This window comes from Lithobates pipiens, unplaced genomic scaffold, assembly GCF_037356315.1.
Source record: "Lithobates pipiens isolate NorthernLeopardFrog02 unplaced genomic scaffold, aLitPip1_a1.2 Scaffold_10, whole genome shotgun sequence".
In the NCBI taxonomy this organism is placed as follows: Eukaryota; Metazoa; Chordata; class Amphibia; order Anura; family Ranidae; genus Lithobates; species Lithobates pipiens.
Window position 1 is genome coordinate 84,201,485 of NW_027507686.1, and position 13,834 is coordinate 84,215,318.

General features: G+C 43.7%; 1 protein-coding gene across 3 annotated transcripts in view; it reads right to left on the reverse strand.

The window, feature by feature from the left end:
- LOC143933531 (transmembrane protein 272-like) overlaps positions 1–13,834 on the reverse strand; it is a 154,206-nt gene that overhangs the window by 50,645 nt on the left and 89,727 nt on the right. The gene's annotated exons all lie outside the window — the stretch shown is intronic.

Sequence of the window (13,834 nt, forward strand, 5' to 3'; positions counted from 1 at the left end):
TTATTGGGTAGTATATGGGGGTACCTAGCGCTATAAAAACCTGGTGGTGAACCTAAAAAAAAACTAGCTACCTAGTGGCACCAGTGACACTAATGCAGCGATCAGAAAAACGATCGCTTAGTGACACTGGCAAAAGGGGATGAAAGGGTAAACTAGGGGCAATCAGGAGGTTAAAACCATTATTAGGTAGTATATCGGGGTACCTAGCACTATAAAAACCTGGCGGTGAACCTAAATAAATAACTAGCTACCTAGCGGCACTAGTGACACTAATGCAGCGATCAGAAAAACTATTGCTTAGTGACACTGGCAAAAGGGGGTGAAAGGGTTAACTCTAGGGGCAATCAGGGGTTTAAACCTTTATTGGGGTGTAGGGGGCTACCCTGGACCTAACACTAACTGCCCTGACAGTTTTTACTGTCACAACTGACACTAAATGCAGTGATCAGTAAATAAATGATAACTGCAATCAGTGACACTGTGACTGGGAGGGGGGGGGGGCGATCGGGGGGGTGATCGGGGGGGATTTGTGTGCCTATGTGTACCTATATGTCAGTGTAGTGTTGGTGCACTTACTTTCTCTGTTCTCCTCGCAGTACGATCAAAAAGACCGCCCCGAGGAGAATGACATCACTTCCTCCCTGCCTGTGTTTACACTACACAGGCGGGGGAAGCTTCTCATTCGCCAGGAGCGAATGGCCATCCCCGTTCAACGGCCATCCCCTCATCCCGCATCGCTCCTGAAGCGAAACGGACCGCCGCATCCAGCGGGAGGGGGTCCGATCGGACCCCCCACCTGCTGGAAGGCAAGCACGTACATGTACGTGCTTGTGCCTGTTGGTGCCATTCTGCCGATGTACATTGCCATGCGGCGGTCCTTAAGCGGTCCTTAAGTGGTTAAAATGATGATATTACCAAAGTTGATATACAAATTTCAGATGTTACCAACTGGACTCCCGAAGAGTTTTTTCAAGATAATAAAAACAATGTTGATAAAATACAAAAGAAAAAGTCGAGAATCAATTTTGCACAAATCACAAGGAGTAGGGAACACAGAGGATTTGCAGCACCAGACATTAATCGGTATTATAAAGCAGCAGTTCTAGCATGAATGATTGAGTGGACAAATGGAAATAGTGAAAAAAATGGGTATAGATGGAAAACACAATAAGTAGGACCACATTGCACAAAAATATATGGATACCACGAAAGTGTAGAGTAATGGATTTAGAAATTCACAACCTGACTAAAAATGTTTTTAAAACCTGGGACACAGTACATCGGAAAAATGGAAATACAATTCACCGTTAATGGCTCTCACTGGAACAATTTTTTTTACACCGGGAAAATAAATATTTGTAGATCACAAGATAAGAAACCCACAATTGAAAGATATAATGATTAAAGGAAAACTCGAATAGAACTAGAAGAATCCAATAAGTGTAAGATAAGTGAATGGAAAATCAATCAATTACGACACTTGGTAAATACACTTCCACATCCAAGCAGAGATGAAGGGGAATTGAGCCCCCTGAAAAAACTTTGTTTCACCCAAATGTCACTGGAAAATGGAATTTCAAAAACATATGGATTATTATCAGACTTAGAAGGGCAAGGAAGACCTGCCTACATAGAACAATGGGAAAAAGAATTGGATATAAGAAGATCATCAAGTGAAAAAAAAAATGATAGGAATGGGATATAATAATGCATGGGATATGAAAACAATTGAAATGAATGATGCATTCTTAACAAGATGGTATTTGACCCCAGAGAGAATTCACAGATATCACCCAGAAAGATCACCATTGTGCTGGAGAAACTGCAAACAAAGGGCAACGATGATCCACATATGGTGGGAGTGTCCAGAAATGAAAGGATATAGGCAAGAAATAGTGGTTAATATAAAGGACATAACTGGTGAGATAATAGAAAAAAATATATGGACTTGCCTATTCCACGATTCAAAAATTCCAAAGAAACAATATATGAAAACAATGACCCCAAAACTTTTGAATGCTGTAAAGGGTTTGATGCCAAAAAAATGGTTAAACAGTGGAAAAAACAGGCATAAGCGAGTGGTTTGAACAAATAGACTATTATAGTAAAATGGACCTATTAAGCAGCAAGGATATAGGACATGAGAGGAAATTCATCAGTACTTGGGAAGGCTGGAAAAACTTTAAAGTCTCGGAAAATTGCATTTGAAAGACCGCTGCGCAAAAACAGTGTGACATAAAATATTGCAACAACCACCATTTTTTTCTCTATGGTGTCTACTAAAAAATATATATCTATATAATGTTTTGGGGTTCTAAGTAATTTTCTAGCAAAAAAAAAAAAAAAATGTATTTTAACTTTAAATCAACACATGTCAAAAAAAGGTTTAGTGTTTAAGTGGTTACATTTTTTCACTTACACACAAAGTCTATTCCATTGACAAATTGTTACAATGTTTAAACTTAAGTTCTACTGATAAAGAATGTTATGATTCTTGGCAGACTGCCCAGTTTTTCTTTTCCCTTCTTTTGATGGCTGTTGCTTCAGAAGAGCAGAAAGAATTCTTTGCATTGCAAAAAATTGTGAAACACTTATCAAGATCGCAACAGGGAAAAAATCACGATAGCAATTCTTGACGATTAATCGTGCAGCTCTAGTGTGTGGTGACTCCTCTTTCTGAATTATTGTTGGAAAGCAGAGACAATCTCATTAGCAGAATCAACACCCATGATTGTGCACCCACCTACATGCAGTTCACAAACTAATAATTATGCTGTGCTTCCTAAACTTGTTCAGCTCAGATGAACACAAAACGGACACCTTGGTGTTAGACCATTTATGAAAGTGTTGCAAGAGCTGAAAAATAGTAGTTTTTTTAACAAGCAGGTATTCTATATTGGATTCAACTGTCCCCTGTCTGTTATTATTCTATTATATTCTATATTAATATTTCTCAGTTCAGCTTCATGTTTAGGCTAGCTGCGGGCCTTTCTGCACTATACACTGCTTACGGTTACAGCATATTTTGCTATGATACTGGCTGTTATTATAAATGCCACACCTTTGTTTCCTGGCAGTTGGAGCATGTATTCTGCTTTGCTTTAGTGTTGATTCTTCATATAAAACATCATAGGCAGGATCTATCAGGACAAAGGGTGAACTTTGGGTTTGAGTTGAACATGAGTTTGACCTGAATCCAGAATGTTCACAATTAGATGATCTAGTGAACAATCTGTGCGGGGGAGTACGTTTTGCCACTCATATGCCCATTAATGCCCTGAACCAGGTGGGTAATGCAGTCATGTGAAAATCCAACATTAAGGCAGTTCCCCGTCTAAGAGATGAGCCATTACACTGTGTTAAGTAAAAGTGCAGAATTCATCTGAAAAATTGATCTCCCATGTCACCACACACTGTGCCTTAATGTAAGTTGCATTAGGAGGGATGCTGCTGAGCCTGTGCCCTCTCCACCAGTCCAGTTAGCTCACTCCTAGTAATAGAATGTGGCCCGCCATGCACATAGCCTAGCCTCATACCTGCACTTGTTAACTCCAATTAACTGAAAACTTTGTGTAAAAAAAAAAAAATTTTTTTGCCATTTTCCAAAATCTTGTGGCAAAAAATGTAGTCTTCAAAAGACTCACCATGCCTCTTAAAATATACTTTGCGGTGTGTAACATAAATGTGAATGTAGATGTAACATAAAATGTAAGAGTAGGATATTTTTGCCAATATCTGGGTGCTGACGTGATCTATAGAAGTAGTGTACTTGTAGACATAGTTTAATTCTGTGTTACTAAAGGGGTTGTAAACCTTCAAGGTTTTCCACCTAATGCATTCTATGAATTAAGGTGAAAAACCTCCTGTGATGCAGCTGCCCCCCCCCCCCCCGAGCCCCCTTACTTACCCGAGCCCGATCTCTCCAGCAAAGGAGAAAAATACACCAGCCCCAGCCAGTGTCTTGGGCCCTGATTGGATAGATTGATAGCAGTGCAGCCATTGGCTCCTGCTGCTGTCAATCAAATCCAATGATGAAGGAGCAAGGGGCGGGACCATGTCCTGCTGTCTGTGTCAAATGCAGCAGCAGCAGGACATGGGGGTGTGGCCGCATGAGTGCCCCGAGGGAGAGTGGCTCTCCAATGGGGCACTTGAGAAGAGGGGGAGCCAGGAGTGCCACTGAGGGACCCCAAAAGAGGAGAATCAGGGTTCAAAGGGACATCTCTATCCTCCATAGGAAAATCAAAATAATGTTTCCTAAGAGTTAAGCTGTGGGAGAATGTGTTTACATCTAGTATAGTCCCAAAAAGATCAAAATGTTTGTTTGGGCAGAAATGGAATGGAACAAACATTGGGTTATATATATTTTCAGTGATACACATTGAGAGTTCAAGCTATTTGTCTGGCTGAGTCATGTTCCTTAGTGGAATCAGCGGTCCAGTCAATCGATCAATTAACCAATTTAATATGTGTTTAACTGTGAACTATATTTATTTGCCATATGTTTCTATGTTTGTTAGCTATGAGTAAGCACTCTTGGTAGTGTGAAACGCATTAGCTATTGTCGCTTTGCTGTGATCCACTTTTGTGTGACATTGTTTCACAAATAAAAGGCATTGAATTTATTTTGGAGTGCAGCCGTCCAGAGTTTTCTAATCATTCTTAACAAGTATATGCCGTTGCCTGCAACTGAGTTTCTCTATCCCTGGATGAGCTGTTTCTTAGCCTTGTGGACCTGCCTGGAGCGGTGGTTTTCTCACGCCTCTTACTAAGTCCCTTGGACTGTCTACATTCTGAAAAGGGGTCCTTTTGTTTGTACCGTCCTGGCATTTGAGGACCTCAGAAAATGAGACATGCAGTGTTTTACCAGATATAATAGAATACATTTTGACCTAAATTTATGCATAAAATTAATTTATTTGCAACGTTTTATAACAGAAACTAAGAAAAATTTTGTCAACGTTTTTGGTCTTTTTTTTATATAAAAACAAATGACCAATAACCAATGGGGATTAAATACCACCAGAAAACGATAAAAAAAAGTCATTTAAAGTGTGGCAGCACTGAAAACTGTAAAATGGCCTGGGCAGGAAGGGGTCTTGAAGTAGTTAAAAGCATTTCACATTTTTTTGTGTTTTGCTTCAACCATTACCAAAAATTGGTACTCCTCATCAAACTGAATTTTTAAAAATGTTTCTTTGTCTTGGCATGTTCCCCAAGGCAGCGCCTAGCCCTTCCTCTGCCATATGTTTGATAATCATTTGCCAAAGTTTAGTCACAAACTTTAGTAATGTTTGCCAAACCTGCCTCCAACCAAACCCAGGTACATTCAACTCTCAACTCATTACTAATCCTATTGTTCCATAGAATCCTGATCAAAAAGGCTGATGAATTGTATGTAGTTGCCTACAACTTCAGGAAAAAAATCCTTCATGTGAATACAGGAGATCCTGTTAAAAGTCCTGTAAGTTCCAAGTCAATCTTAGGTCAATCCTAGATAAATTATCAGGGAATTTATTGCAGAGGTAAAAGAAATTTAAATTTAAACCCTGAAGCTGAAATCTGGGATAGTTAAAAAATAACCTTTGCAGTAACCTTTGTAATAACTCCCCCCCCCCCCCCCCAAAAAAAAAACAATATAAGGGTTTAATGCTTGTTTATTCTAGGGGCAGATAAATGAGCATTAATACTTACCTTACCCCTTACTGGTCCTGCATTTTAAGTGATCAGGAGGCCAGCAACCGGCATAACAGTGAAGGGAAGCAGGTTTGGGAGACCAGTCTTGCAAGTAAGAGAATGACTGCAAGATGGAGGAATAGTTAACACTGCTTGTGTTTCTACTAGACTAAACAATCATTTAACTCTTGCAGTGTGTGGGGCGAAAGGGACAATTTTTATTGCTGTCCAACCACTGTACTCATTCGCTCACCAGCCCTTTTCAGCATATCTCATCAGCGGAAATTCTAAGCCCAGCATCCCTTTTTTAATGCCACATGAAGAAAGTGCTAAAAAGGTGGTCTAGCAGTCCACCTTTTTTAGTTAAAAAAATATATACCGTATTTGCCGGTGTATAAGGCGACTGGGCGTATAAGACGACCCCCTATTTTTCAAGTGAAAACATAGGTTTTGGGCAATACTCGCGGTATAAGACTACCCCCCCTTCTGAGGCAACACCATTTAAAAAAAACATTAGAACCATTAAACACAAAGCAAGAATACCAACTACTCATCTGCCATGCTGTGTTATGTCATAAAGTAAATCAAACAATAACACAAACAGAGATCTATTGAATGCTACAACTCTGGAAAGTAGAATTTTTCACTAACCAAACCTATACCACTTTTGGGTTACATTCTATGGGAATTGTCCACCAAAATGCATTTAAAAACCCCCCCTGTCATATGTCCCAGATTTGCCTGTCCCTCTTGGGTGCCTGGGACCTCAAAGGCAAATAGCAGGATGTATAGTAGTAGGAGATCAGTAAATGGATTTACCCAGGGAAGTATGGTGAGCGGTGTATTATTTTAATGAATACGCCTGCTTGGATTGGCAGAGGCTGTAGCATCATCAGCCCTTGCCTTTCTCTCTCTCTCTCTCTCTAAGCCAATCCGAGCAGGCTACTCTATGTAGCCTGCTCGGATTGGCTGAGGTTGTTACTCCAATCCAAGCAGGCTCTGTATTCATTAATAGAATACATCGCTCGCCGGGATTGGCTCAACGGCGTATACTGTTGTAGCTGAAGCCACATACAGTATTAGCAGACATTTGGGGGCTGACATCCATCGGGCAGCATTGTATACCTGTATACCCGGCGTATAAGACGACCCCCGATTTTTGGGCATTTTTTTTAAGTGTAAAAGGTAGTCTTATACGCCAGCAAATACAGTATACATATTTTTACATATTGTTACTGCTCCTGCACAAAATTACTCTAGAACCTTCTTTCAAATCTGTCTTTGACTGTCCTATCTATTTTAGTCAAGAAGTGCTGGCTAGGAGCTGTAGCAGGGCAATACATTTACACTGCTAAGACAGCTGAACAAAAGTATAGCTCGAAGCAAAAAAAAAAAGAGCGTAGGGCTAGCATGAACAGGAGCACAGGGAATCCGGCAAGTCAGGGTTAATATTTTTCCAGGCAACTTGTGGCTGCAGGGGATTGGGCAGCCAGCGTGGGGGAGTGGCTGCAAAGCTAGGAGTGTGGGGAGACAAGTGGAACCAGACATCTGGGGTGACGACTTGAGGAGGAGAAGCATTCTTCTGTGACTCTCTCATGGCAGACTCCCGGGAACCAGCAGAGCCGCTGGGGATGATTGGCAGCAGGGTCAGATCACAGCGATGCTAGGAACATTTGCCACAGCTCCAGCCAGTACACAGGGGCGATGCGCTTAACGGGCATGCCCCCAGAAGAGTTTTAACCCTTCACCTTCCCCACAAGCTCAGCACCACTCAGGGAGCCCGGACTCTGACTTGCCAGCCCAGCCGGCTCAGCCTCCTCTGGCTAGCTCCAGTGCGGAAGCTGGGAGGAATCCCTGTTGGGGCGGAGCTCTGCAGGATGAGGACTCAGCTCTGCTCTGTTCCCGGTCCTGGCTAGGTGGAAGAATCATGAGCATGCGGTTGCCTCGCAGGCAGGGGTCGTGGCGGGAGTGGTGGCTCAGCGTGGGAGGAGTCGCCTTATGGGTCATGGCCAGTCGGGCAGAGCAGCCGGAGACCCCTGCACCCCCAGATCCGGGTGGGATCAATAGAGCTCTGGTACAGGTCAGAGCAGCAGGGCCCCTACCACCAGCAGATGGCTGAAGAGCAGCCACACAGCAAGGGCTGGGCACACCCGTCCTAAAGGGCAGAGGTGCAGGAGAGACGGTGAACTGCTGTGGCCTTCTGCGGGTGGTGCATCTTCGCCAATCCTGAATCCGTACGATCGCCGGGATTCTCCACGCTTTCTATTATTGAAGATGGGGTCGCTCAACGGTGGATTCCGGAATGGCGGCTGTGGGATATGGTCCTGGTCAGCTTGGTAAGTCCATTTCTAATGTTGTCTCTTTGCAGCTTTCTGTGTCCCTTGTGCTGGTGTTTAGGGGTGGGCAGGGTCCCGGGGCTGGTTCTGGTATCCCTGCCTTTCTAGTGGGAAGGGCCTCTCCCCCTCCTCCACCCATTGCCAGTGGGCCCAGGGCCCGTTGTGACGGGAGATTCCACAGCCGTCCATGACCTTTTGGTTGGGCTGTGTTCTTTGGTGCAACGCTTTGATGTGGGTTCATCTGCAAGCTCTGCGCTGGTGGCGGCTTGGTTCCAGACTCGCCCCAGGTTCCATCAATTTCTGTGCCTATGCCTTGTCAGGGCAGATGGCTAGCGTGATGTCGGGGGATACGGCGGCCCTGGGGACGAGCGTCTCTGTCTTCGCGGACCCCCTGTGGGACGCTAGTAGAAATACAAACCCGGTTCGCTTGGCCGATTTGGCCAAATGCAAGGTGTATGTCTGTTCTGAAGGTTCTTTGGGTACGCACCTGAAATCTGAGGTGTGGGAAAACATTTAGCATTGGGGGACTATGTGGAGATCTTCATGTTGTTGCCCCTTTAAACATTTTACTTGGATAGGGTAAAACCGGAAGAGTCCAAAAAATAAGATGAAGAAAAGCATTGTTATCATGTGATTCAGCGGACATTTAGCAAATGGCTCCAGGCCTTCGCCATCTTTGCAAGCGTCATCGGGGAGAAATCCCCTGAGAATTGTTCCCCTCTTTTTTGTTATCTGGATTCTATTAGTGAGGCCCAGAGGGTTTATGGGGGCGTGGCTTGGCTGAGGTATGGTGAACAGTTTTGTCAACGTAAGGTGATAAGGCCTTCTTTACACTGAGATCATACAGTTTATGGATGAAACGTATAAACTCTCTACGGGCCTTTACTTTACTTTACTTTTACTTTTTTCCAGCTGTTTTAAGGCCAGCAGGGTACTGCGGGAAAAAGGCAGGACTCCTGTTAGGGTGGACAGGGTGTCCCCCTTTCTATCTGAAACCATGAATCAGACTAAGACAGAAGTACAGTTAAATCACACTTGTTGAATAATAATAATAATAAAAAGGTAAACAGAGTACACATAGTCAAAACATAGCTAGAGTTCAGGAACTGGAACGGAAAGTCAGACAAGCCAAAACGTCAGCGAGCCAGAGATGGTCTAGTAGAACAGCAAGCAGGATCTTTGCGCACACAGAAATTACAGGAGTCTACAATGGACTGTACTTCACACTCCTCATAGTTCTCAACCTGTACAGGGTGAGGACGAGGCACTGAGGTGGTAAAGCGTTTGCAGGCCAAAGGTTTTAATAAGGAGACATGACATACACTTGAGATATGTATATTAGAAGGGAGGTCTAATGTGTAAGCCACTAGGTTAATCCTGCAAAGAATACCCAATAAACCGAGGTGTGAACTTCAGAGAGGGAACACAAAGTTGAGATGAAAGCCAGACCCTGTCCCCAACCTGGTAGGAAGGCACAGGCAGGCGCCTGCAGTCAGCATGGAGTCTGGACCTATCATTAGCATGTCGCAAAGCCTCCTGGACTTGTGGAACAAAGACAGAGATGGTCTTCTAGTGCAGGAATGCTCTTCGGAACAAACGAGTCAGGTAACATGGAAGGTTGGAAACCATATTTTGCCATAAACGGGGACAATTGGGAAGCAGAATTCAAGGCACGATTGCGATCAAACTCCACCCATGATAAAAGGTCTGACCAGTTGTTATGATGGTCAGAAATATAGCAACGTAGGAATTGCTCCAAGGACTATTTGGCTCATTCTTTGGCCCCATTAGACTGGGGGTGATATGCAGGAGTGAAAGCAAGCTGAATTTCCAACTGTGCACAAAAGGCTTGTCAGAACCGGGACACAAACTGACTACCCCTGTCCGAGACAATCACCTTGGGTAGCCCATGCAAAAAATCTCCCGAGCAAAAATGGAAGCCAGTTCCTTAGAAGTAGGCAACTTCTTAAGTGGAATACAATGGGACATTTTTGAAAACCGGTCAACCACCATAAGGATAATGTGTTGCCCTGGCAGTTGGGTAACTCCACAATGAAATCCATAAACAGGTGGGTCCAGGGCCTCTTTCCATTGGGTATGGGTTGTAGGAGGCCCACTGGAAGGTGTCGTGGAGTCTTATTCTGAGCACACACAAAATAGGCAGCTACGAAGGCTGTTACATCAGGACGTAGACTAAGGCCACCAGAATTGTTGGGAAATGGCCCAAAAGAGTTGATTCTTCCCAGGGTTGCCAGAAGTCTTGGGAGAATTTCAAGTCTGCAGCACAGCAGTATGGAGACTCTCCGGGACAAAGCCACGGTCACAAGGTTTCTTAGGAGGAGCATGGACCTGAGCGGCAAGAATTTAGTCACCCAAGGGAGAAGTGAGACTGGTGCGAACCATAGCCAGAATAAGATCAAGAGGAATCACAAGAACTGGAACCGACTCCATCTTGGAAGTGGAGGAAAATTGTTGTGACAAAGCGTCAGTCCTTATATTCTTAGTACCGGGTAAGAATGAGACGTAATTGAAACTAGACAAGAAAAGAGCCCATTGCACCCTTCTGGGAGAGAGGTGTTTAGCATCAGACAAGAATGTGAGATTCTTATGGTCAGTAAGAATGAGAACTGGCTCAGTGGTACCTTTGAGGAGATGTCTCCATTCTTTCAAGGCTAAAATGATCACTAACAGCTCTCTGTCACCAATCTCGTAGATGCACTCTGCAGGTGACAATTTCTTGGAAAAGTAGCCACGAGGATGCATAGCGCTCTCAGAGGTAGGACGTTGAGACAGAAGAGCGCCAACTCCAGTCTCAGAAGCATCAACCTCAAGGATAAAAGGTAATGTAGGATCAGGATGTGCCAACACAGGAGCAAAAACAAAGGCAGCCTTGAGACTCTCAAAGCCCTTAATGGACTCCCCAAAAACCAACTCTGTGGGTTACCGTCCTTTCTGGTCATAACAGTCAGAGGCTTGACCAAAGACGAGAAGTTACGAATAAACTTCTGATAATAGTTGGCAAAGCCAAGAAAACGCTGCAGGGGACATAAACCCATGGGTCAGGGCCACTGTAGGACTGCTGAAAGATTCTCTGGGTCCATCGAAAAATCAGCAGTGGAAATTACTAGGGATGCACCGATACTGATACCGGTATGGGTATCGGTACCGATACTTGGCTTTTTCTGTGGTATTGGTACACTGCACCGATACCAGAAACCGATATCGGAAGAGATGTCAGCTTGGGCGGAGCTCAGGAACCGGATAAGGTTGCTGCCTCTCCACACGGCGGTGAGTGCTGTTTCCCTCATGACATGTGTTTTGCTGCTGCTGTGTCTGCTACATGGCTGCCCCACATGGAGAGTATCCTCCTTACACTATGTCCCCTCATGGCGGCCGGTGAGTGCTCTTCTCTATTTCTAACTGTTGCTTGCTTACTTATGTGTCCCGTGGCTGGTGATTGCTGTACAGTACTACTAGCTTACATCACTTGCCTAACATGGCGGCCGGCCTGTACTTGCCTAACATAATGTCCACTGTCCAGCATGGCGGCCGGCCTGTGTTTGCATAACTGTGTTGCATAACTTAGTGTCCCATATTGTCTCTGTTGCCTAACATGTCCATCATGGCGGCAAATGACTGCTGCTGTTACATAAATCATCATTGTCTCTTGCCTAAGATTTTCCTGCATGTGCCTTTCTGAGACCATCCTCTGCTTTTTGTATTGTAGAGATACCGACCATGACCTTTGTATCCAACAGATGTATTTCATCATCCCCACTGCCACTGGTTTACTTGGCTATACCAAGATGCTGGATGCAGCAGGAACAAACAACAAGCACTGATGAGAGCAGCTTCATTATTATAAAAAATAGTAGGTGTCACTGTCACCATGTGTGAAAAAAAGCAGAAAATAAATCATTTGGGCTCAAAATTTTTCCCATTTTCCTATGTTTTCCCCCCCGTAAGGTGGAGAGACTTACTTATTTCTGGCTTTAAGTGCAATGCAAACGGATGCCATTGCCAGAAAAATGTCAGCTGTCTGGAAGTTTTTTAAAATTGATCAAACCAACGTATTGCAGACTGCATACTCTGTTCTGACAAAAAATCCAGGAGGAGGTTCAAAAGTTAGTTCTTAGTAATCTCATAAAACACCTCAAAATGAAACAAGACTGAGCATGGCGAATTTACAGCTGTCACTAGCTCTTGCACTCAGCAGCTGACACTGCCAGATGTGAAAAATTTTCCATGGATAACCCAAGGGCTAAAAAAAATTCTGAAGTAGTTACTCAATTTATCGTTCTTGATGATCAGCCACTATCAATAGTTGACAATGTGGGTTTTCTGAGACTTATGAATCTTTTGGAGCCAAAGTACGAAATTCCCAGGCGCCGTCATGTGACAGATGTCATGTTGCCACAATTACACAACCCAGTGAAAAAACACATTACCAACATGCTACAGGAGGACATAAAGGCTATCAGTTTCACCACAGACATTTGGAGCAGTAGTCTGAGTCCCATGTCTGTAATTAGCTTAACTGCACAGTGGATTGATGCCAATTTCACTCTGCACCAAGTCATGCTGCACGCAAAGAAATTTCAAGGCTCTCACACAGACCAAGCTATAAGAAGCACACTAGAAGAAATGCTTGACACTTGTTGCGATTCCAAAAAGTTCTGTCCATGTGGTAGTCCGTGATAATGGCAGAAATATGATAAAAGGTGTAGAAGATGCTGGTCTACAGAGCCTTTCATGTGTGGCACATACACTGCAGCTGGCTGTCTCAGAGGGGCTTTTATCACAATGCAGCATTACGGAGGCTGTGAGAGTTGGGCGCAAAATAGTTGAGCAATTTAAACATTCAAACCTGGCATATTCTTGGCTGCAAGATATTCAGATCCAGCTTGGTCAACCCATTAAAAGACTTCAACAAGATGTTCAGATTCGCTGGAACAGCACTTTTTACATGCTGCAGTCTCTGATAGAGCAAAAACGGGCCATTGGAGTTTGGAGTTTTACCTCGGATGTAATTCCTGCAATGACTGTGCTACAGCTATTATTATCTAAAGTGGATGAGGACCACGGTGTGAAAACGATGAAGAACACATTGCTTGGTGCTTTGTAGAAACGGTTCTCTGACATGGAGCAAAATCCACTTTACTGTATTGCTACCTTACTCGATCCAATGTAATCAATTATTTAGACTCGTTTTTATTTAAATATTGATGATATGATTTTGTTTTTTGGATGAAGGTGATATTTTACAGTGTTATCACTTGCTTGCATTTATAATGCAAGTGATAATACTGTAAATCTCACATTCATAAAATAAAACACAAAACAAAATTGATAAGGACAAATACACTTACCTGCTCTGCCTCTGTGTAATGGTTTTGCACAGAGCAGGCCAGACAACTTTTTTTGCCGTGTCCCCTGTCGTCACCTTTCCTTCTAGCAGTGCCCCCACAGAAAGCTTCCACAGTTGTTGCTTTGCTTGCATGACGTTGTCTAATGTCTTGTATTTTTCTTCTTCTAGGTATAAAGATCAGTTCTTCTCAAATGCAGATGCTGGCAGGCAGGCCAAAGAGATGTTTGTGCTGGAAATGCAAGAAATATCTTCTGTACAGGTACTACAAGCACAGGCAGCTACACCTGAGGTGCTTGAGAAACCAACTACCAAAATGAACAGTGCTCCCACAGCTGCTACCATACAACTAGAAGCATATCTTGGAGAGGTCACTGTGTGTCACGGTACTACTTACAGCGAACCCTCAGACGAGCAGGTGACACGGGATCCCCCAGGGCGTGGAATCTAAGAGTCAGCC